At 38.7% G+C, this 22,663-nt stretch overlaps 1 protein-coding gene and 1 long non-coding RNA gene across 2 annotated transcripts in view; one reads left to right on the plus strand and one right to left on the minus strand.

The window, feature by feature from the left end:
• LOC309501908 (uncharacterized protein) overlaps window positions 1-22,663 on the plus strand; it is a 575,396-nt gene that overhangs the window by 275,591 nt on the left and 277,142 nt on the right. The gene's annotated exons all lie outside the window — the stretch shown is intronic.
• LOC309502043 lies at window positions 5,389-7,937 on the minus strand. Its single transcript, XR_014207086.1, has 5 exons — window positions 7,917-7,937; window positions 7,587-7,642; window positions 7,264-7,345; window positions 6,751-6,861; window positions 5,389-6,187 (listed from the first exon to the last, which is right to left on the minus strand). It is a non-coding gene; the product is annotated as an uncharacterized lncRNA (long non-coding RNA).

Here is a 22,663-nt window from a genome sequence, read left to right on the forward strand (position 1 = left end):
CATCATCTAATAAAAGGTATTTTGTGTGTTTGCATTACATTATAGGGTTGTATTATTTGTCCACAGTGGTGTATGTGATTGAACTTGACTGTGTAAGGGGATTTATGAAACTCATTCCAGTAACACAATTACACAGGCCGCCACAAGGAGGCATAAATTCACTATGGAAAATAGATCATGCAACTAAACATGTCCATCCATCCAACCATGGTCATAAATGAACAAACACACAGCTATACTGCATTTGATCACTATTTGCAACATTAAACCTTTTCAAATGAGACTAAAGTATCTCCTGTATTAAAGTGTTTTCTCTCTGTTCTTTGTGTCATCAGTGTAAGATCAGGCTCACATGTGTCCAGCTCTGTGTCTCTGAAGAGTGATTGGTCTAAAGAGTTTCCACCAAACTTCAGTGAGAAAACACCATCATCTAATAAAAGGTATTTTGTGTTACTAATTTTTTGTCACACGTTGACTGTGTTTAAAAGTTGTATCATTGAATACCAATCATGAAACATGTTTAGATCAAATATTTGTCAGAGTATTTCTCTTTCTGTAAAATATCAGTCAGTATTTTATTTTACTAATTTGATTACAGGCTTCAATATGAGACATTAGACTCAGACGTTCAGACTCACAGGAACCACGAGAATTTCAAAGACAATCTTCTAGGGATCTTCCAGGTAGGAAAACACATTTTTATAAATGTTTAATATTTCTAACTAACAAATATGTTATTGAACAAAGAAATTTTATTCTTTTTTCTTGATCACTTATTTTTCCTTTTAAACACATTTTAGCACAACATGGTTATTAACATGTTAGTCTTTTAACTGGATTTTTTTATGGACATGTATTATAATTAGTGCTGTCAGTTAAACGCGGTATTAACGGCGTTAACGCAAACCCATTTTAACAGCGTTAATGTTTTTATCGCGAGATTAACGTTCTTTTTGGCCTAGCAAACTTTGTAGTTTTTTTCACATGCTGTTGCAACAACTAGTAACATTAGAAAAACTACAACACCACACCGGATCTAGCTAGACCGGAAACAAAACAGTAGTAGGCCAAAGAGTAGTAGGCTAAAGGGGGTCGCACACCGGACAAGAATATGTGCGATATGATGATTTTTGATCGTGGACGATTAAAATGTCTCCACGATCTGCTTTTGAAGAAATATCGTAGTATCGTGCATTCTATCAGTTGCTGTTCTGGCGCCTCTGGACCCAACATACTGAACAACGCAACGTGTATTCACATAAAATGTTAGCGCAGCGGAACGGGACACTGCAGTTCACAAAAGTTCATAATTTGCATGTGCTTTAATGCCTTGTCGGTTAAACATTTAATTTGCGTGCTGATGCGCTGTTCTAACGTGTGCGTTTCTCAGCGCGTACATGTGAAGCTCACATGCACTAAAAGCCCGTCTACCAGTGCCTGGATACTGGACTAAGTTATCTTTCGAGTCTTATTGTGCTAATACTGTCAAATACACACAAGGTTTACATAAACAAAGTCGGTTATGTCTAAACTGAAAGCAAACTTGAGAAAATTGAGAGAAAATCTGCTTGTCAAATGCGTGTATAATAGACGCGTCGCGCGGAGCTCTTAAAGAGACAGTAGTAATAGAAAACACGCTGCCGCTTGTCCTTAAAGGGATAGTTCACCCAAAAATAAAAATTATCTCATTATTTACGCACTCTAATGTTGTTCCAAACCTGTATTAATTTCCTTCTAATATTTTCTAATATTTTTCTAATATTAATATTTTGAAGAATGTGGCTATCCAAACAGTAGCTGGTCCCCATTGACTTCCTGTTACGAACTGCTCCGAGACACGAAGGTTGAGGATCCAAATGCAGCTTTATTAAGGGGTAATCCAAAGACGAAATCCAATAAACAGGCAAAGGGTCAAAACACAAGTAGACAGTACAAACAAACAAACAAACAAACAAACAAACAAACAAACAAACAAACAAACAAAACAGGCAGGGACCAGAGGCAAAAGAGTAATCCAGGGAACAGGGCAAGAAATCCAAATAAACCAAAAGACACGAAACCAGGGAAAACGCTCGGAATTGCAGTGTAACACTTAAACAAGACTTCGCGGTGAGTGAATGAATGAACATGGTATAAATAGACAGACTAACAGGATGAGACAGGTGAATGCAATCAGTGAATGAGGTACAGGTGAATGTGATCAGTGATGATGAGTCCGGGCAGTGAGTTATGGGAAATGAAGTTTGTGAGTGAAACATGATAGTCTGGTGTGGAGTGCCCTCTGGAGGCTTTCAAGGGCACTCCAGCTGGTTATCGTTACACTTCCACAGGAGAAACATATACTATGGAAGTCACTGTTTGGTTACCCACATTCTTCCAAATAACTTTTATTTTCAACAGAAGAAAGAAACTTATTCGAGTTTAAAACAACTTGATAGAGTAAATTATGACAATTTGAATTTTTAGGAGAACTATCCCTTTAATGTTAATAAAACAACAAAATGAAAAGAGAAAATCACTCACTGCTCTTGACTGATAACTTTAATAGTAGCTTTAATAAGTATCAATGTATAATTTATACAGTGAAGTCTATGTTTTGTTTTATTTTCATATTTGTTCATTTAATTACTTTCTTCAATGCTACTGTTAAATACACCTACTGTAGCTGAAAACATAAATCACTGTTTATTTAATTTGTATATTAAGTTGTGTATGTGTAATGTGTATCTTTGATCTTAATATTTAATAATGACAAATATTTTTATCTTCGCCCCTGTCTGCCATTCTTTTTTATTTTATATTTTGTTGCCTAAGGCTTTGTTTTTAAAATATGGACATTAGTTTGGCTGTAATGCTCAGTCACAAAATAGTAAAACCAACATAAAAAAAATCGTGATAAAATCGTGAATCGTGATTTTCCTGAAAAAAATCGTGATATGATATTTTTGCCATATCGCCCACCCCTAAGCGCAGCGTAGCTCTATCAGTGTACACACACCGGCGGCGCCATTTGGCATCTGTCTGCGGCGCCCAGCTACATGGTTTTATATTAAATTTACATTTATTTGTCTCAAATCGTCGTTAATGTATATACTGACTTCATCCTGTGCTGCAATATACATTTAGTTTTACATTCATTAACAGAATTCAGCTGCTTGAATGAAAACTGCTGATGTTATCGGATTTTCAGGAGATATCCCAGCTAACAATTTTACGTTCTGGGAACGTTCTGGGAACGTTAGTTTTTGGTTCCCGGAATGTTCCCAAGAACGTTCCCTATTGGTTAGCCAGGAAAGTTTTCTTTACGTTAATAGAACGTTCCCTATAGGTTAGGGGAACGTTCCTGGAACTGTCACATGCCTGTCCTGTCTTGTGCTGCACATGGGTGTTTTGTTGTTTTGGGCCATGTGCTCGTGTCTATTGTCTAGCCCCTCCCATCTTGTTATCTGATTATTGGTTAATTTGTCCCACCTGTCTGTCTCGTTACCCTCCTTTGTTTGTTCCCCTATTTAGCCTCCTTGTGTTTGTAGTCTTGTGCTGGTTCGTTGTCCGAGTTACCTGTCCTTGTTGCGTGTTCCTGGAGCTCTGTGTTTTTTGAGTTTGTTACCCTGTCTGCATGTCATCAATAAATTCCTCTGCATTTGAATCCTTGTCTCATATTCATCCGTTACGTGACAGAACGAACCAGCCAAATATGTGGATTCAGCGGAGTGAAATTTTTTCTGGTGAGGATAAGGGATCTTCAATTTCCTTGTTTGAATATTTCGCCAAATGTGCTCAAAGGACTATGGAGGAGGAGAGGACCATGGCAGATGAAGGTCAGCAGAAAGGCAAGCCTTCACCGCTGGTCCCGAAACCGAGGAGAGGAAGGAAGAACCCCTCCGTGACTGTTCCGGTGGTCCCAGTTCCGGTGATCCCGAGTCCGGTGGTTCCAGTTCCGGTGGTCCCAGTTCTAGTGGTCCCGAGTCTGGTGGTCCCAGTTCCAGTGGCCCCGAGTCCGGTGGTCCCAGTTCTGGTGGTCCCGAAACGGAGGAGGAGAAGGAAGACTTCCTCCATGCCAGTTCCGGTGGTCCCTGTTCCGGTGGTCCCTGTTCCGGTGGTCCCTGTTCCGGTGGTCCCAGTTCCGGTGATCCCAAGTCCGGTGATCCCAGTTCCAGTGGTCCCAGTCTCGGAGGTCCCTGTGCAGTCTGAGATAGACAGAGCAGCTGAGACTCTGTTGGATTACTTCGAAAAACTATACAAGATCCTAGAGTTTCCCAGAACTGTCCACGTCACATCTGCCCAGCCAGAGACTGTTCAGGTCACGTCTGCCCAGCCAGAGACTGTTCAGGTCACGTCTGCCCAGCCAGAGACTGTTCAGGTCACGTCTGCCCAGCCAGAGACTGTTCAGGTCACGTCTGCCCAGCCAGAGACTGTTCAGGTCACGTCTGCCCAGCCAGAGACTGTTCAGGTCACGTCTGCCCAGCCAGAGACTGTTCAGGTCACGTCTGCCCAGCCAGAGACTGTTCACGTCACGTCTGCCCAGCCAGAGACTGTTCACGTCACGTCTGCCCAGCCAGAGACTTCACGTCACGTCTGCCCAGCCAGAGACTGTTCACGTCACGTCTGCCCAGCCAGAGACTGTTCACGTCATGCCTGCTGAGCCTGTGTCTTCAGACAAGATGGCCGCCGCCGAGCCTGTTCACGTCACGCCTGCCGAGCCTGGGTCTTCGGACAAGATGGCCGCCGCCGAGAGTGTTCACGTCATGTTCGCTGAGCCTGTGTCCCCTGACAAGATGGCCGCAGTCGAGCCTGGGTCTGTTCCTGAGCCTGAGCCGGTGGTGTCTGTTCCTGGGCCGGTGGTATCTGTTCCTGAACCGGTGGTGTCTGTTCCTGAGCCTGAGGTGTCTGTTCCAGTGCCTGAGCCGGTGGTGCCAGTTCCTGAGCCCGAGCCGGTGGTGCCTGTTCCCGAGCCGGTGGTGCCTGTTCCCGAGCCGGTGGTGCCTGCTCCCGAGCCGGTGGTGCCTGCTCCCGAGCCGGTGGTGCCTGCTCCCGAGCCGGTGGTGCCTGCTCCCGAGCCGGTGGTGCCTGCTCCCGAGCCGGTGGTGCCTGCTCCCGAGCCGGTGGTGCCTGCTCCCGAGCCGGTGGTGCCTGCTCCCGAGCCGGTGGTGCCTGCTCCCGAGCCGGTGGTGCCTGCTCCTGAGCCGGTGGTGTCTGCTCCTGGCTGGGCAGACGTGACCTGACAAGATGGCCGCAGACTCAGGCACTGGAACTGGCACCACCGACTCAGGCACTGGAACTGGCACCACCGACTCAGGCACTGGAACTGGCACCACCGACACAGGCACTGGAACTGGAACTGGCACCAACGGCTCAGGAGCAGACACCACCGGCTCAGGAGCAGTCTTCATTTATATACAATATACATGAATGTGCCAATCTTCACTCCGCTCAAAACATTTAAACTCCCAAAACCATCTGCAAATTTAACAAGAAAATAAAAAGACAACGCGTTACATGTACACACAATCCCATGCCAAAATTCAAGCCCTGTAATGGCATTAAAATTAATCCGGAGCAAATGAAAAGAGTGAGGTGGGATTGTGTGTCACAAGCTGTAGGAGATATGAGAGCACGAGCACTGCTGGTATCGTGTATTTATTCAGATATTTCAGCATCAATGTGTATAGAAAAATGTATATATTTGAAAACACTACATTGCATTTATTTATATTGCACTATTTATTATTTCAGACTACAAATCAAAAAAGGAATGTTTTATATAGGGGTAAGGATATCCATTAAGCCTGTGTACCCTTTAAGCCCACTTTCGACTCTGAAGTCAAATAAAAAACAGAGAAAATAATATTCAAGTCTAGTGAACTCTGACCTGCGAATTCACTCTACATATAACGTATAAGTCTCACCTCCAATGAAGAATTTGAAAACCTGTAACTGCTGTGTTGTTTATGAGAGAGAAAGAGAAAAAAAGTTTGAAACTACTATCAATTTTTTTTTTTTTTTTTTTGTGACTTTACACCTACAAATTCCACCGTCACAGGTGCTCAGTTTTGCTATAATGATGCCCTCACAGAACATGGTAATAATCAGCCATCCATGCAAAAGCAAAGGTCGGTGTAGTTTACAGGAACATCTGTCCAGGCCAACATCTGATGCCTTGATGCCTTCCGCTGGGATCCCAGAAAACCTGAAAAAAAAAAATATATATATATTACAGTTCAAAATCTATCATACATACATCTCATCTGGTATCACAAATGATCATTCCAAGTTCACTTTAAGATATGCTCAATATTAGTGCTGCACAATATTGAAAAATTTAGAGTTTATTTAGAGATATCAGCCGTATGGTTTAGTGCATGCGCGGCTCCAGGTTTGTATCTCGTAAATTACCCCACTAATAATGCCCAGAATGGCACCAAACTTCTACAGTAGTACAAATAGGTTCTGTACTCATTAAACCAGGCATTGGAAAGTTTGTAAGTACATCAGGAGTTTATTTAAATAACATTTGCCTGATGGCGAATGCTACTGCTGACGCGAATGTTGATGTCACTTTATGAGTACAGAACCCATTTGTACTTCTGTACTACTCATTTTCCCCGACATAGAGCAGATCGGCACACAACAAAAACTGCTGTTCGGATGTTCCCTTTTCTGATATTTTAGCATTCGTGACATTTTAATTAAAACAGAAATAAGAATTTTAGTGTAATAAGCGAAAATTAACAGTAAACCGAGATCACCTACCGCTGCAGATGTGTACGGAAGTGAAAAGCAGAAATGCTTAGACCTCTTTCCGATTCGACCGCTGGGCGCTCCGCATAACCCCTATTGGGGGGATTTTGTAGAGGAGTGAACCTGCATAGAAAATTACAATAGATAACAAGCATAGATAAATACAATAGAAGAAAAATACAGTTGAAATAAGCAGTGCATTATGTTTTTCAGTTAAATCTGAAAACATCAGGTACAGAAATTGAATTATCAAAATGTAAAATAAGTCTTCACTGTAAAAATAAAATAACTATAAATTAATTAAATGTATCTTTGCTAAAGCTACAAGTCATTTTCTCTTTTGATGTTTGATCACCATTGGCGACACAAACAGCTGCGGGTACGTTAGGCTACTGTCCCTTTAAGACGAATGCGCAGACCTAATATAAATGACACGCATCTGTTTTCTTTCTGTTTAAAACACACAAGACTGTTTACGAGGAAACTCGCCAAGATGGGCATTTTGACAAGATGGGCTAAACTCACCTTCTTCATCTACTGACTATGGATGGCATCAAGGTCTTGTCCTGAAGAATCACAGGGCCAAACAATAGGGATTATATCTCATCTGGTAACAAGAGCAAAGCCATAACTTTAAGAACTCTAATGATATATTTACCCCCTGATATTGCATTGGGGATATCAATTCAAACATTTTTAAAGGCTAAGAGTATGAGCCACAGCTGCCCAAGATATCTGTGAAAAAGAACTGCCTAAAGTTGTCGACCCCCTGAACCACATTCAGCATTTAAAAGTACAAAGAATTTCAGTATTGATCAATAAAAAAAAACATACAAATACATAAATACCTTTGAGTTGGACAGTATGGTGTCAGTCTCATTGGCCAACATAATTCAAAACAGACCTAAAGAAATAAAATAAAATATACTAATGATCAGGATATCATGTTATCATAATAGTTAAATGAATTATTATTATAACTATGACCATTATAATATTGTATTAGTCGCCTATTATTTAGCTGATTATTTAGCCTACAGGCTTCTCAAGGACAATCTCACTGAAAAACCCTGGGGTTAATGATTTTAAAATGTGAGACTTATTTCAAAAGCATAAATCTTACAGACCTCAAACCTTTGAACAGTAGTGCACTGTATGTTTGAGGTGGTTTTGCTTACTAGTCATATGGTTCATAGCCAGAGCCGCCTTAACCTAATGTTAGGCCCCGGGGCTGAGAGGTTTTGTAGGCCCCCCATCCCCTCAATTTAAAGAGTCTCATTTAAAAAAAGTGTAATAGCCTATCTATAGGTAATCTACATCACAAAATGCATTAGTTTCTTTCGAGACCTACAACAGTGATTTTTTTAAATATTGTTTTTCATTTTAATATTGTTATTAACATATCACTGAGCACATAAACACAAGACACTTTATTTAACAACCACACACAGCAACTAAATTTCAACTTTATGCAAATGAGAAGCGATTTTCGCGAGCGACGACCAATAGGAAAGAAGCCTTTCAGTGGAGCTCAGCTCCCGTCACCGTCTCGAGTGAAATTGCATGTGAATCGGCAAGACCGAAGAGTTCAAGGGCGATTTCACTGTTTTATATGATTTGACTGTAACTAACCACAAACATGGATATAATAAAATGATGCATGGAAAAGAAACTGTCGACAGTCTCAGTGAGTTTAATTCATACATTTATAGTTCGAGTGTTGTAGTTTTATGATGCAAGTTTAGCACTGCTGCAGTTCATTTTACAGTGCATTATGTTGACTATTAGGGACAAGAAAATGTATTAGCCTATTTGTCAAATTCGGATGACGTTTTAGTAATTGATGACAGTATGAGTGAGTTTAATTTGTAGATTGATCGATCGTTAATCTAGTAAATGATTTAATCCCTGAACACTGCTGTGTGGTAGATATAAAAACACTCTCCCAACAGCATACTGTTTCTTTTGAGCCTAATTCCTAGTCAAATTAAAATGATATAGTTGTATAATATCACTTGTGGTGGTGTTTTGTATAGATGTGGCCAGACGAGCAGTCTCGCCTCATTCGCGCCGCGGGACCTCTAGACCCGCGTAAACGCGTCTTACAACACTGAAATCACTCGCGCCAGACGCTCTATTCGCGTTTGGTGTGAACGCACCTTAACAATAACATTAGAGCGACAGCACTACCAACACCCACAAGCGACTAGCGACATACAGCGACAAAATCTGACAAGTTAAAACAATATGACCTTTTCAGCTCATCATGAACCTGAACATGGGAGGCCCCTGAACTTGGGAGGCCCCTGGGCTTCAGCCCAGGTAAGCCCGTGCATTAAGGCGGCCTTGTTCATAGCCGTGGAGATTTTCTTGGACAGGGGGTGCAGCAGGCCATCACAGCATGATGATCTAGGAACATAACAAGCTATTTGTCACAGAGCCAACAATATTACATGGGATTGGTTTAATAAAAGGAACCAAGCTAGAACAGAGGTGAAATGCAGAAAAGATAAATATATAAAAATCTTAAGATAATATATTGTGAAATAAATGCATATGGAATTATTATCATGATTAAACAATAACTCACCCCTTGTTGTAGAGGATTTTTTTTTCTCTCTCGCTATTCTGAAATCACATTTTAGCAATATTGGTAAGTGACGTCACTGATTAAGTTAACAATACAGTGCATTCTTTTAGGTTAAATAAATTAGCTTACTTCCAATCACCCATTGACAAATTACCAGCAAAACTATAAAAAACTGTTATCTACACTAAATATGTGTTTAAAAACCCAAACTTTCATAAATAAGACCTTAACTTAACGTAACTTAGGCCTAACGTTCTCTTCTGAAACCGGTTAGCTTAGATGCTAACGGACTTTTTCAAAGACACAAAACCATTTCTTTAAAGTAAATATTCAACAGAAGCGTGTCAATTACACGTAAGAAATGTGTCAGGGACGTTTGTGTGTATTATTTGTGAGATTTTGTTGACTAAACTTACCTGAAAGCAGTGAAACCAACAGCGACAGACGGGAGTTTTGTTGTTTGTCAGTTGTTGATGACGTTTCTGGTTTCCATCTCTCGCGCAGCACACGTGCGCGCTCCAGTGTTTGATTACGCACATGCGCAATAAAACACTTCAAAGTCACGCAGCATTTAAATAAACATATAGAATTAAAATATATAACATAATTTAAAATATCATTAATAAAAAGTTATTGCGAATAGATCTGAACGTTGTTGGTTATCTTATAACCTTAGGGGACCGTACTGACGACGTTGTCAGTTGGTAATCTGCCTGTTAAGTGATATTAAAATAATAACCTGCAGAGAACGTTCCCAGAACGTTCTCTTTAGGTTATACAAATAAAACCTAAAAATAATTAACTAAAAAAGACTGTGCAAAAGTTATTGATTACTTAGGCATTATCTACTGCCTGATAATGGTCATGTAATTAAGCATTTGATAAATGGTGTTAAAGCACAAAACATTGCAAACCATTCAATTGGTTTAAGAAAAATAGAACCTAAAAATAACTTACAGGGAATGTTCTCTTTAGGTTATAAATTAAACCTAAAAATAACCTACAGGGAACGTTCCCTTAAAGTTATAAAACTTGGTTGGACGTCACCACGACAGACCGGTACATCGACCGCATTACTGCAGAAGCTGCACCGATACGTCTGTCAATCTCCCGTTCCATCCTTCCCTCACTCGCGAACAAGACCCCAAGATACTTAAACTCCTCCACTTGAGGCAGGAACTGAACCAACCTGAAGTGGGCAAACCACCCTTTTCCGACTGAGGACCATGGTCTCGGATTTGGAGGTTATAAAAAGTTATAAAAATAGAACTTAAAAATAACCTGCAGGGAACGTTCCCAGAACGTTCTCTTTAGGTTATAAAATTAAACCTAAAAAATAACCTACAGGGAACGTTCTGGGAACGTTCTCTTAAAGTTATGCAGATAGAACCTAAAAATAACCTACAGGGAACGTTTCCAGAACGTTCTCTTTAGGTTATAAAATTAAACCTAAAAATAACCTACAGGGAACGTTCTGGGAACGTTCCCTTAAAGTTATAAAAATAGATCCTAAAAATAACCTACAGGGAATGTTCCCAGAACGTTCTCTTTAGGTTATAAATTTAAACCTAAAAATAACCTACAGGGAACGTTCTGGGAACGTTCCCTTAATGTTATAAACATAGATCCTAAAAATAACCTACAGGGAACGTTCCCAGAACGTTCTTGTTTGGTTCCCAAAAAAATAACCAAATGGGAACCAAACGGGAACGTTAGGGGAACGTTCTGTGTTTGCTGGGATTCTCAGTTCATTCAGTTAACGGACGCTCTGAGGTAAAGTGTTCAGACTTAGCAACGATTGTATTTAATTGTACAGTACAATCATAACATAGTACAGACATTATCTTAATTCCATGATGTCCATAAACATAACAACATTGCTGGCCATAAACTGAGAAAGTGCGCGTCTGGTGTGCGATACCTCGAGTTGTCCTAGACGTGACGCGGCGCTTCTCGTCCGGTGTGCGACCCCCTTAACGCTACGTTTTGAGTGGATGGCGAGCGCGAGACGCCGAAATGGATGCCAATAAGATTCTGAATGGAAAGTTTACTTTTAAAAACTTGCCAAATGGTTCCATTGACAAGACCAAAGTGATCTGTGTGTTTTGTCGTTGTGAACTGAGCTATCATCACAGCACGTCCAGTCTGAAATACCACTTGACGCGAATGCGAATTCTCTGATGTGATTATTTGCTCCGAGTGAGAATGTTAGTGTGAAATTGAACACTACAGTATATGACAATGTTGTTTTCAATAAAAAAACATTTGCACAAAGCAAGCCGATCCACTTTTCCTTGTTGATAAGAGCATTAAAATGAGAAAAAAAGAATGTGACATTTAGAATAGATAAAAATGTGCGATTAATTGCGATTAACTGTGAGTTAAAGCTGCCGTCGGCAAATTTTTTTTTATCATATTCAGTGAAATTGACTCTATAATCCGACAGAACAACATAAATAAGATGGTTTTAGAAAAAAACCCGAGCTTCTAACTCCACCTGGAGCGTGTTATTTGTTTTGACTACCGATCTCACGCTCGAATCTTCGCAGAGGTGTTATGAAACGATGATCATGCCACTTTGGCTGTATGAGGGCGCTCAATGTCTGATTTCACATAGAACTACCAGTTTTCTGTCAATACATTAATATTCAGCCTATTATGATAATGCTGTATATAAAAATGTGCAAAGAAAGAAGCTTTAATATTTTTTTACGTGCATGAATAAATCAAAACACCCCGTGACAGATTTAAGTTTCACTTTCAATCCGTGACCGACAGAGGAGCGTCTTGGCGGCAAGGATTTAAATCTTTAACAATGTCTGGGATAAGAAAATCTAAAGTGTGGATGTACACCATCAGAAAGGATATTCTCCAAGGCTGGATTTAGCATCAGGAAAACCATGATCGCACTTCTGCCGGCCAACGTTAACAAGTTGGTTTTCCACGGGACATTCTAAAATGCTTAACGTGAAAAAAAAAACGGCTTTAGCTTTTAAAACGCTTAAAAGTCACTTTAACGTGGCTTAATGTACACAGTACACACTTTATTAAGAAACCATATGTGCAGATAAGCAAATTAACCTAGAATATGAACGCAATGCGTTCCTCCTATAGAAAAGTGTTTTCTTTACATAATTTGATATTTTAATTTAACTATTTTAGGAGATTAAGTCGTTAAATGTTTTTCACGTTAAGTGTTTTAGAATGTATTTTATCTGCGCGCACAATTTGAAAAGACTCCAACGGACACAGACAGAGTGAACGACTGGATTTGTTCTCTCGATCAGGTAGGGTACAAGTGGTTTCAAAACTTTTCAGCCAGTTCTAATTAGATTTTTGGATGCTGTGAACATTTTTAGCTAAAAAGACTGCCGCTCCAGTTTAGCATTTATTTTTTGTTTCTGCAGTTAAAAAGACAAAGTTTAAAATTCTGGCTACTATCGTTATTTTAATAATTTATTTATTTTAATTTTATTTATTGATCTGTCAGGGTTATCTAATCTAACTATTTGTGGCTTGTGTTTTGAATATATGTTCCCCTGCACTTTAGGCATTTTGCACACATTTGCTCCTCATTTTGTGACTTGATTCTGATTTATTTCATTTTGTATTTTTATTTATTAGAAAGGTATATTCTGTTCTAATTTAATTTTGTAAATAATTGTTTATTTTTTCGGTGCATCGATGTTGTGCTGTAGGCTGGCCTGCTCGCACAGGTAATTTAGTCGATTTAATTTGATTTGCATGTGAAATGTAAATCCTGTCTGCAGTGTTGCCTTTCTGGAGTTATTTATGTTATTTCTAAGTTTTATTGATCCAAAATGTTTTTATACATTTTCTTCTATATCTTTGTGTGATTTTCTGTACATCGCGGCTTTGAAATGTTAAAGCCCCGCCCCCATACACATGATTCGACTATTAGTCGACTATAGGCAAGACTTGACGAATCTGATTCGACTATGAAAATCCATAGTCGGGGACACCCCTAGAGTTAACTAAGACATTAATGCGATTAAATATTTTAATCGTTTGACAGCACTAATTACAATTATTGAATAAATAGTGTTGACCAAATGTAGATGTACAATTTGGCTTAAATTGTGTTATTCTGTCTTTTCTCTTACGTTTGTAGGATCTTGAGAGCAAAATAATCACATTTCTGAAGAATGAGCTGGAGAAGTTAAAGAAAATATTACAAAAAGAGAACACACAACACTTTGTGAAGGACTTTATTGAGAACAGATCCAGTATCAAATCAGCAGCTCTTGATCTCACACTACATTACCTGAGAGAGATGAAGCAAGATGAAGCTGCTGATGCTCTAGAAGGTAAGAGACTCATGATCATCTGTCAGATTGTCTCTTATAAATGTAGGAGAGACAATGAAGACTAAAACTATCTATTGTCTGTTCCTGTGTTTAGATGAGCTGCTCTTCATTCCTGAGCTGAAATGTGGCCTACAGAAGAAGTATAAATGTGTGTTTGAAGGAATTGCGAAGCAAGGTGACTCCACACTTCTGAATAACATCTACACAGATCTCTATATCACTCAGGGTGGCAGTGAACAGGTCAATACTGAACATGAGGTGAGACAGATTGAAGTTGCTTCCAGGCGTCATGAAGCACAAGAGATACAGGTTGAATGCACAAATTTGTTTGAAGCACCTGAACAAGACGAGGAGATCCGAACTGTACTGACAAAAGGAGTCGCTGGCATTGGGAAATCAGTCTCTGTGCAAAAGTTTGTTCTGGACTGGGCTGAAGGAAAAGAAAATCAAGATATCAGCTTCATATTTCCTCTTCCATTCAGAGAGATGAACTTAAAGGAGAAAGAAAAACTAAGTTTGATGGACCTTATGACTCAATTTTTCCCAGAGACAAAAGGACTGAACCTTACAAGAAGGAATCAATTTAAAGTGCTGTTCATCCTTGATGGACTGGACGAATGTCGCCTTCCTCTGAAGTTTGATTGTAATGAGACGTGGCGTGATGTATCGTCACCAGCCTCTCTGGATGTTCTCCTAACGAACCTCATGAAGGGAAATCTGCTTCCTTCTGCTCTCATCTGGATCACCACCAGACCAGCAGCTGCCAGTAAGATTCCTCCTGACTGTATCGACCGGCTGACAGAGATACGAGGATTCAGTGACGCACAAAAGCAAGAGTACTTCAAAAAAAGATTCACCGATGAGAATCAGGCCAACACAATCCTAGATCATGTTAAACAATCAAAGAGTCTCTATATCATGTGCCACATCCCAGTCTTCTGCTGGATTTCAGCCACTGTTCTCCAGAACATTCTGGAGGAGAAAAGAAATAATGATGTGAAAAACACTCAGGCTGATGAGATCTCTAAAACACTGCAGGAATCAAACACTGAAGACACTCCCAAGACTCTGACACAAATGTACACACACTTTCTCCGCTTTCAGATCCAGCAGAGCCGCCGAAAATATGATGGAGAATACACACCAGAGGTTTCCTGGGATAAAGACGCCATCCTTTCCCTGGGGAAACTGGCATTTCATCAGCTGGACAGAAACAACCTGATCTTCTATGACACAGACCTGGAAGCCTGTGGTATTGATGTCTATAAGGCATCAGTGTACTCAGGCATGTGTACCCAGATCTTTAAGGAGGAAACAGGGATCGTTCTTGGGACCATGTACTGCTTTGTTCACTTGAGCATTCAAGAGTTTATTGCAGCCCTTTATGCACATCTGTTTCTAGACATCAACAAGACAAGTGTGTTTGATCATGAGGCTACTGAACAGGTAAACAACAATAAAACCATGATTGATTTACTCAAGACTGCAGTGGACAAGGCGCTCGAGAGTGACAATGGACACCTGGACCTTTTCCTTCGCTTCCTCCTCGGTCTGTCACTCCAGTCCAATCGACGACTCTTACGAGGTCTGTTGACACAGCAAGACGACAATGACCAGAGCAACAAGGAAATAGTTCAGTACATCAAGCAGAAATTAGAAGATAATCTTCCTGCAGAGAGATCCATCAATCTGTTCTACTGTCTGAATGAACTGAACGACCAAACTCTGGTGAAAGAGATTCAGACCCACCTTAGCAAAGGAAGTCTCTCATCTGGTGACCTTTCACCTGCCCAGTGGTCTGCTTTAGCCTTTGTGTTGTTGACATCAGAGGAAGAGCTGGAGGAGTTTGAGCTTCAGAAATTCAAGAAATCAGACGAGTGTCTCATTAGATTATCGGCAGTCATCAAAACCTCCAGAAGAGCTCTGTAAGTCTTTTAATATATTTTTGTCATGTTTAGCTCTCATCTGAAAAATGCATTTATCTACATTACTCTATAGCAGGGGGCTCCAACCTTTTTTCATTTGAGAGCTACTTTTTAAAAATGAAAGTGGGCAAGAGCTACTCATGTAATACAATACTTAAATCTCTTAAATAATGTCTCTTAACTCTCATATTAACAACTATCCAAACTGTTTTAGACCTAAAATAGTTTTGTAGGCCTATATATGTCACCCTTAAATGTCAGAGAAAAGAACAGAATCAGAGATTTAAAAAAAAAATAGAAAATTGTACTTTGCATATTATACTGTAAAAACACATAACTATTGTTGATTTTATAGTGCATCACAACTAGAGATGAAATGGCATGAACATTTCATTTCATGATTATAGTGACCAAAATGATCAAGGTTATCACAGAATCCTGTTCAAAAAGTACTAATACTACACAATAAAATCAATTCACCAAGTTTTATGTCGAAAACCAGCAAATAACAAATAAACTTAGCATCAATATGCACTTTTTGTTTACATAAACATTAAAATAATAACATTAAAAATGATGGCCAGATTTTAAAGGAGTGTCTTGCAACGTTATCTACATACGTACAAGTTCAAATAAAGTTTTGACAAAAGTTTTTATAAAAAGATAAACCTCGCATATTTCAGCCTTTAAATCATTTTTATAAAAAGAATGAGTCAAAAAAGATGAATTACTGACATTTACAATACACATTAGCTTATCTTTTATTATTAATAGTAAAATTCGGTCCGATTTTCCCGTGGCGTCTGTGGTTGCTATGCAACCGTGCTCTGCGCTCTCCACAATGATAAAGAAGTTTTAATAGCTAATGGATTTTCAGCACCGATAAACGCTTGCTGTTGCTCTGCCACAAGATTTATTTAAGGAGAAGAAAAAAAACACCCGTAGTGTTTGGGTCTACCCCCATCCTTCATGTTGACTCGCTGCGCCTGGAAAAAAATGAGCGCGTCGCTTCAATTATTTGAAATGAACTTGAGCGCGCAAAAGACGCGATATGTGAACGGCCCTTGGCGAGCTACCTCCAATCAGGACACGAGCTACTGGTAGCTCGCGAGCGACGTGTTGGAGACCCCAGCTCTATAGTGATTCCCCATCATAAACATGAACCTATACCTGTAAAGCCTGTCATATGAAATAGCTATGTGTGTGTGTGTGTGTGGAGACAGTTTATCAAACCTTAAGACACAATATAAAATACCATGTAAAAATGTTTGCATGTTTATTTTGTATCATATGATACACCAGACTTGTATGACTTATATAGAATGATATATATTAGCTTATACTCATACTTGAGGAAGAAAAAAAGACATATTTTATTAATATACCCAAACTGAGGGGAAAGAATGTAATTTGGTACAGATGTTATTTATATTGCCAAAAAGTATGATGAAATTCTGAAAGGTTATAGTATAAAACATTGAGATTTTTATAAAACAGGCTAAATAAATAAAGTACATATTACTACATCATTTATTAGATATTTTAAATGCTTATTTCTATGAGTAATTCTGTAGTTCAGTGTAACAATAATGTAATGCAATATGTAGATCATGAGATTTACAAATAAACATTTATCAAAAGCCTGTTGTATCATATTTGATGTACACATTTTAAGATGGTTTTTCTAAAAAAAAATGTTAAAAAAATGTATCGTTCAAAATCTCTTTTTTAAATATAATTTTTTTTAATATATTTTTCTAATTTAGTAATTAAGTAAAATAACTATAAATTTAATTTCAGCAATTGTTATGGATACTTTTTTACTTTCTTTAAATGAATGATATATCACCCGTTGGCCACCCTGCTCTCCAAGATATCGGCATCAGCCATCGGTTGACCTTAATCTTGAAATATTAAAAACAAATAACATTTCTTAGGTTCTTAGTTGTAAGTAATCTTAGCTTTACTTAAATCATTAAAGATTTTATGTCAAATAGACATGTACATGTGAATAGAGGCATTTTTAGAATTATAGTGAAAGGCCTTTAACTTGCCATAAAAGTGTGAACTGTCTCATATAAAGGTGTCGGTGCAGTCAAGTCAATAATATTGTTGAATATTAAGTGTCCCCAACTAAGCAAGACAGAGGCAACATTGGCAAGAACCTAAACTCCATCAGGTCACATAAATAGAGAAAAAATCCTATAGCTAGAAAAGCTTTACACAAATATTTTTTCAAACATGCTTAATTTTATCTAGGTTATTTGTCACTGAATAAAAAACACTAATGTACAGGAAATAGAAGTTTTTGAAGATTTATTATACCTTTATTTAACCAGGAGGCAGAGTCCTGCACGGGTCCGATTTTGTCAACCCGCACCCGCCCGTACCCGCAGTGCTTCAAACCGCATCCGACCCGTTATCCGTCAACAGCACTAATTAAAATCCGCACCCGACCCGACCCGCTTAAAATAGAACCGACACCCGAAATAAAATCAGTTTAGCCAATCACATTATAGACACAATTACAAAAATGTTTATTGCCAGGTCATACAGAAGTACCCGCGGGTACCCGAACCCGTGCAGGACTCTACCAGGAGGTCCCATTGAGATTCAGAATCTCTTTTACAAGGGAGACCTGGCCAAGGTAGCAGCCAAATCACAACAAATGCATACATAACAAACACCAAATTACATTTTCACAATAAAAGAAGTACAAAATGTTAAAAATAAAAATATAAAACATAATGAGACTCTTAAGAAAAACAAGAACATGTCTCCATCACAACACTCTTTACAGTAGTTTTAAATTCATTTATGGACATAAGGGTTTCTAACTTTAGCTCTTTTTGTAGATTATTCCACCCCCAAGGTGCTAAATAAGAAAAAGCAGTTTTTCCCAATTCGGTTGTAACTCGTGGCACATTAAAAAGCAACCACTTTGAGGAGCGTAGCTGATAGGTACCAGAGCAGACAGAGAGGAGGTTACAGAGGTACAGTGGAAATTTGCCAAGTATAGCTTTATAAATAAAGATATACCAGTGCTGTTGTCTACAAATTTTAAGTGATGTCCAACCAACTAAATCATAAAGAATGCAGTGATGGGTAAGGGACTTTGTATTTGTTATGAATCGTAGTGATGCATGGTAAACTGAATCAACATGACGCAGGATGGAAAATGCAGCATGCATGTACAATATATCTCCATAATCAATTACAGGCAGAAAAGTAGCTTCCACAAGTTTCTTCTTAGCACTAAAAGTAAAGCAAGATTTGTTTCTGTAATAGAAGCCGAGCTTGATTTTAAGTTTCTTAACTAAAGCAGTAATATGTTCATTGAAGGAAAGCTTATCATCTATCCATATCCCCAAGTACTTGTATGAAGACACTCTCTCAATTGATTTCCCATCTAATGACAAAAGGCCACAATTGTCAAGTAGCTGTGCTCGAGCTTTTGGGAAGACCATAAACTTTGTTTTCTGTGTATTTAAAACCAGTTTTAGACTCAATAATGTGTATTGCAATGTCTGAAATGCAGTCTGAAGGTCCTGCACTGCTACTGAAATGGTGGAAGCCTGGGTGTAAACCACTGTATCATCAGCGTATAAATGTAATTTGGCTTGAACATCTCTATCCAAATCATTTATAAAAATTGAAAACAGAATGGGTCCTAAGATTGATCCTTGAGGGACACCTTTAGTTATCTCAAGAAATGTTGATCTCAAGATGAATGTTAGTTTAACTCAGCCTCTTTGCTGTATGCTGTTTATGTATTTTATATTTAAGTAAAAATTTATTTAATATTTGTATATAGAAAATGTATGTGTTCCATCTAATTCTGTGTTGTGATTTATTGTAGGTTAAATGATTGTAACTTAACAGACAAAAGCTGTTCAGCTCTGGCTGCAGTTCTTGGATCAGATACCAATCTGAAAGAGCTGAACATGAACAATAATAATCTGCAGGATTCAGGAGTGAAGCTGCTCTGCACTGGACTGAAGAATATAAACTGTAAATTGGAGATACTGAGGTAAGTTGAGCCACAGGAGTCACATGACTAGAGTGAGGTGCGATTGACTGACAGGACAATGCTGGAGGCAAAAGTGCAAGACAACTTTTGTGAAAAATTCAAAGATCTTTTATTTATTTGTAACAACGTGGGTATACCATATCAATCCTGTCATTGTGCAATTTTATTGGTGTTGTGTTTTTTCATCGAGTAATATTGAAGTGACATTAAGCATTAATTTTGTTGAAAGAAAAGGAAAGATCTAACATTTAAATATCAGAATAAGAGCTGAGGGTCATTGGCAAATATATTTTCTTGTAAAATAAGTGCTCCATCGGCTCTGGTTAATAAAGGCCGGAAGCTAGTTATTTTAGTTGATAAAGTTTTAAATAAGGATATTTTTCTTACACAAACGCATTGCTTTACTTCAGAAGGCCTTAATTAAAGGCCTGTGTGATATTAAATAAATTAAATATCACTGTGTGATATTTTCCCCCATCTAGCGTTGAAATTGTATATGACTACCCAGTGAATATTAGTTTCTGTTCCTTTCAATTCCGAGGGCGCTTTAACTCCTACGGTGGCTGTATTATTCCAAGATTAACATGGCTTCCAGTTCGACCTCGTCCATGAGTGTTCCTTCAAGTGATGAGGTTAGAACTATTCATCACGTGATTGGTCTTGCCGATTTGCCTGTCGCGTTGACGTTTTAATTCTCTCTTTCGCTTCCTTGGCGACTCTGCTACATGTCCTCGAAAATAGGTATGATCCTCCATCTTCATAAATCTTTCAAATCTGCCGCCAGTCGCAAGTAATCTCCCCCTCGCATTCGTCACGGTGTCACTGAGTGTAAAACGCGAAATGCGAAGCTTGAATTTCCAGGTATGTCCCTCTTTGGCGAATGTATTTCCAAGATGGAGGCGCAACATGGCTGCCGCCATTCGAGCGACTCGCTCGTATGTATTATAAAAGGCAGAATTTACGCTTACGAGAATACTTTATTAGTTGGAGGAAGTAATTACACATGAATGAGCACATATACTTTTGATAGAACAAAGTGTTTTTTGCTGAGAATCAGCTTAAAAAGTTACACAGTGTAGCTTTAACCCCCCAGAGCCTTGTGGAGCACTTTTATCATGGATGGATGTACTTTGTTGGACTTATATACAACCATTCACTGCCATTATAAAGCTTGGAAGAGCCAGGACATTTTTTTTTATATAATTCCGATTGTTTTCGTCTGAAAGTAGAATGTCATATATACCTAGGATGACTTGAGGGTGAGTAAATCATAGGCTAATTTTCATTTTTGGGTGAACTATCCCTTTAACACCTGGTACTGCACTGTAATGCAAATAATTGCAAGGGATTATAATATTTAGTGGATAATGTATATTCTACTTCTTATAAGTTAACACTTAAATTGTGCTGTTTTTGTTTATAATTTATACTTTAGTTATGTAATCATTACTTGCATACCTAGTGTTGAGTCAGAATTAAGATGATTCTGTTAGAGCTGGTAAATCTGCCACAGAATGGAGGGCGATATCTGGTAGAAATCACTTCTCTTAATGTTTTATGTGACAGGATTAATGTATTTTAGTGCTTTTGAGGGAGCTGTGTATCTTTGATTCTGCTTTCAGCTTTGCAGCTAGTCTCGACTAAACACTTCCTCTAGTTTATGAGTGTTTTACACCACTGTGAAGGTATTTTGGTCCATTTTTCCCACTCCTTACAAAGCTGCTTTAGCTCAGTGACATTTGTAGACTTTCCAGCATGAGCTGTGTTTCACGTACTTCCACAGCATTTCAATGGAGTTGAAGTCTGGACTTTAATTTGGCCATTCCCAAACTTTAATTTTCTAATTGTCCGACCATTTTCAGGTTACTTGTTGTGGATCATTCAGATCACAGACTTTCAGACCTGTACAGTTGTAAGACTGGATAAACTGGAAGAACTGGAAGAGAGGGCAACTCTGAGACAACAAGGAAATTAACATTTGATCTCTCTTGCTATATTACCATCCCCATTCGAGACACGAATCACACTTGAGTTGATCACCTCCCAATTTACACATCATTCCCTCAACTTCTGTCCCCAGTAAGTCTGGGACGGTGATTAATGCAAATTCCCACTGTGAACTCATGTTTACATTTGAAAAGAGGTTTCTGCCTTGGTCTGAGTATTTAGGGAGATGCTGAAGAAGGCTTGTGGCGATTTGTAACTCAAATAAGCCCGTGATGCAGAGTGTATGCAGGCACTCCACATCATGTATTTTATAATGTCAGGTTCGCATCTTCTCTCTTTATTCCAGAGCACTTGATGTCTTGTATTTATTACCTTTGAACTGATTATGTAATTGGCATGATACATTTACCTGACATAATAAATTGTTACATTTGATTTTATTCCGACTGACTCTGAAATAGTTTTCCCAAGTAGATTAAACTGATTTGTATGTTACTGCAAGCTTTGCGTCAGATTAGTGACGACTAATATTTTGGCGCTAATTCAAGTGTACGTGTTTTGTAAAGACAAGAAGTGAATTTCCGTTTAGGGCAGCAAAAGTGCTGCTTGACCAACCTAAATCTGGGTGTGTCTTACCTCTGTTTTAATTTAATGTTACTTTAGATAAGTGTACGTGGGAAACCTCGGCATGGCCAATCCAAAGCTATTATAAGACAAGTAAAGTTGGTTGACTTATATCTGTAGTAGTGGCCATACCTCTACTGAAGTAAACTTTACTTTAACCCTCTGGGGACCAAAAACGCGCCCACGCGTTTTGCTCGTTTTTTTTTTTAGCAATGAAAAATAAACACAAAATGCTCTGTTAATTTTGATCTTTCATTTTCGTGTAATACATCAATCGATCCTGTTCAGTTTCTATTTTTTTTCTGTATACTCACAATACAAATAAAGTGTTTTGCTTTTTGACAAATAAAGAAAAACTAACATGATGCTATTTCTGCCTTCTCTCTGTCAGTAAACTCCCATTTGAAACGCGTTCGAAAATTATCTATAACTCCGCGAAAATTCAGTCAAACAGGCAAACAGACCCACGGGCATAAAGCTT

Source organism: Leuciscus leuciscus, assembly GCF_965113295.1.
Source record: "Leuciscus leuciscus genome assembly, chromosome: 6".
NCBI classification, from domain to species: Eukaryota; Metazoa; Chordata; class Actinopteri; order Cypriniformes; family Leuciscidae; genus Leuciscus; species Leuciscus leuciscus.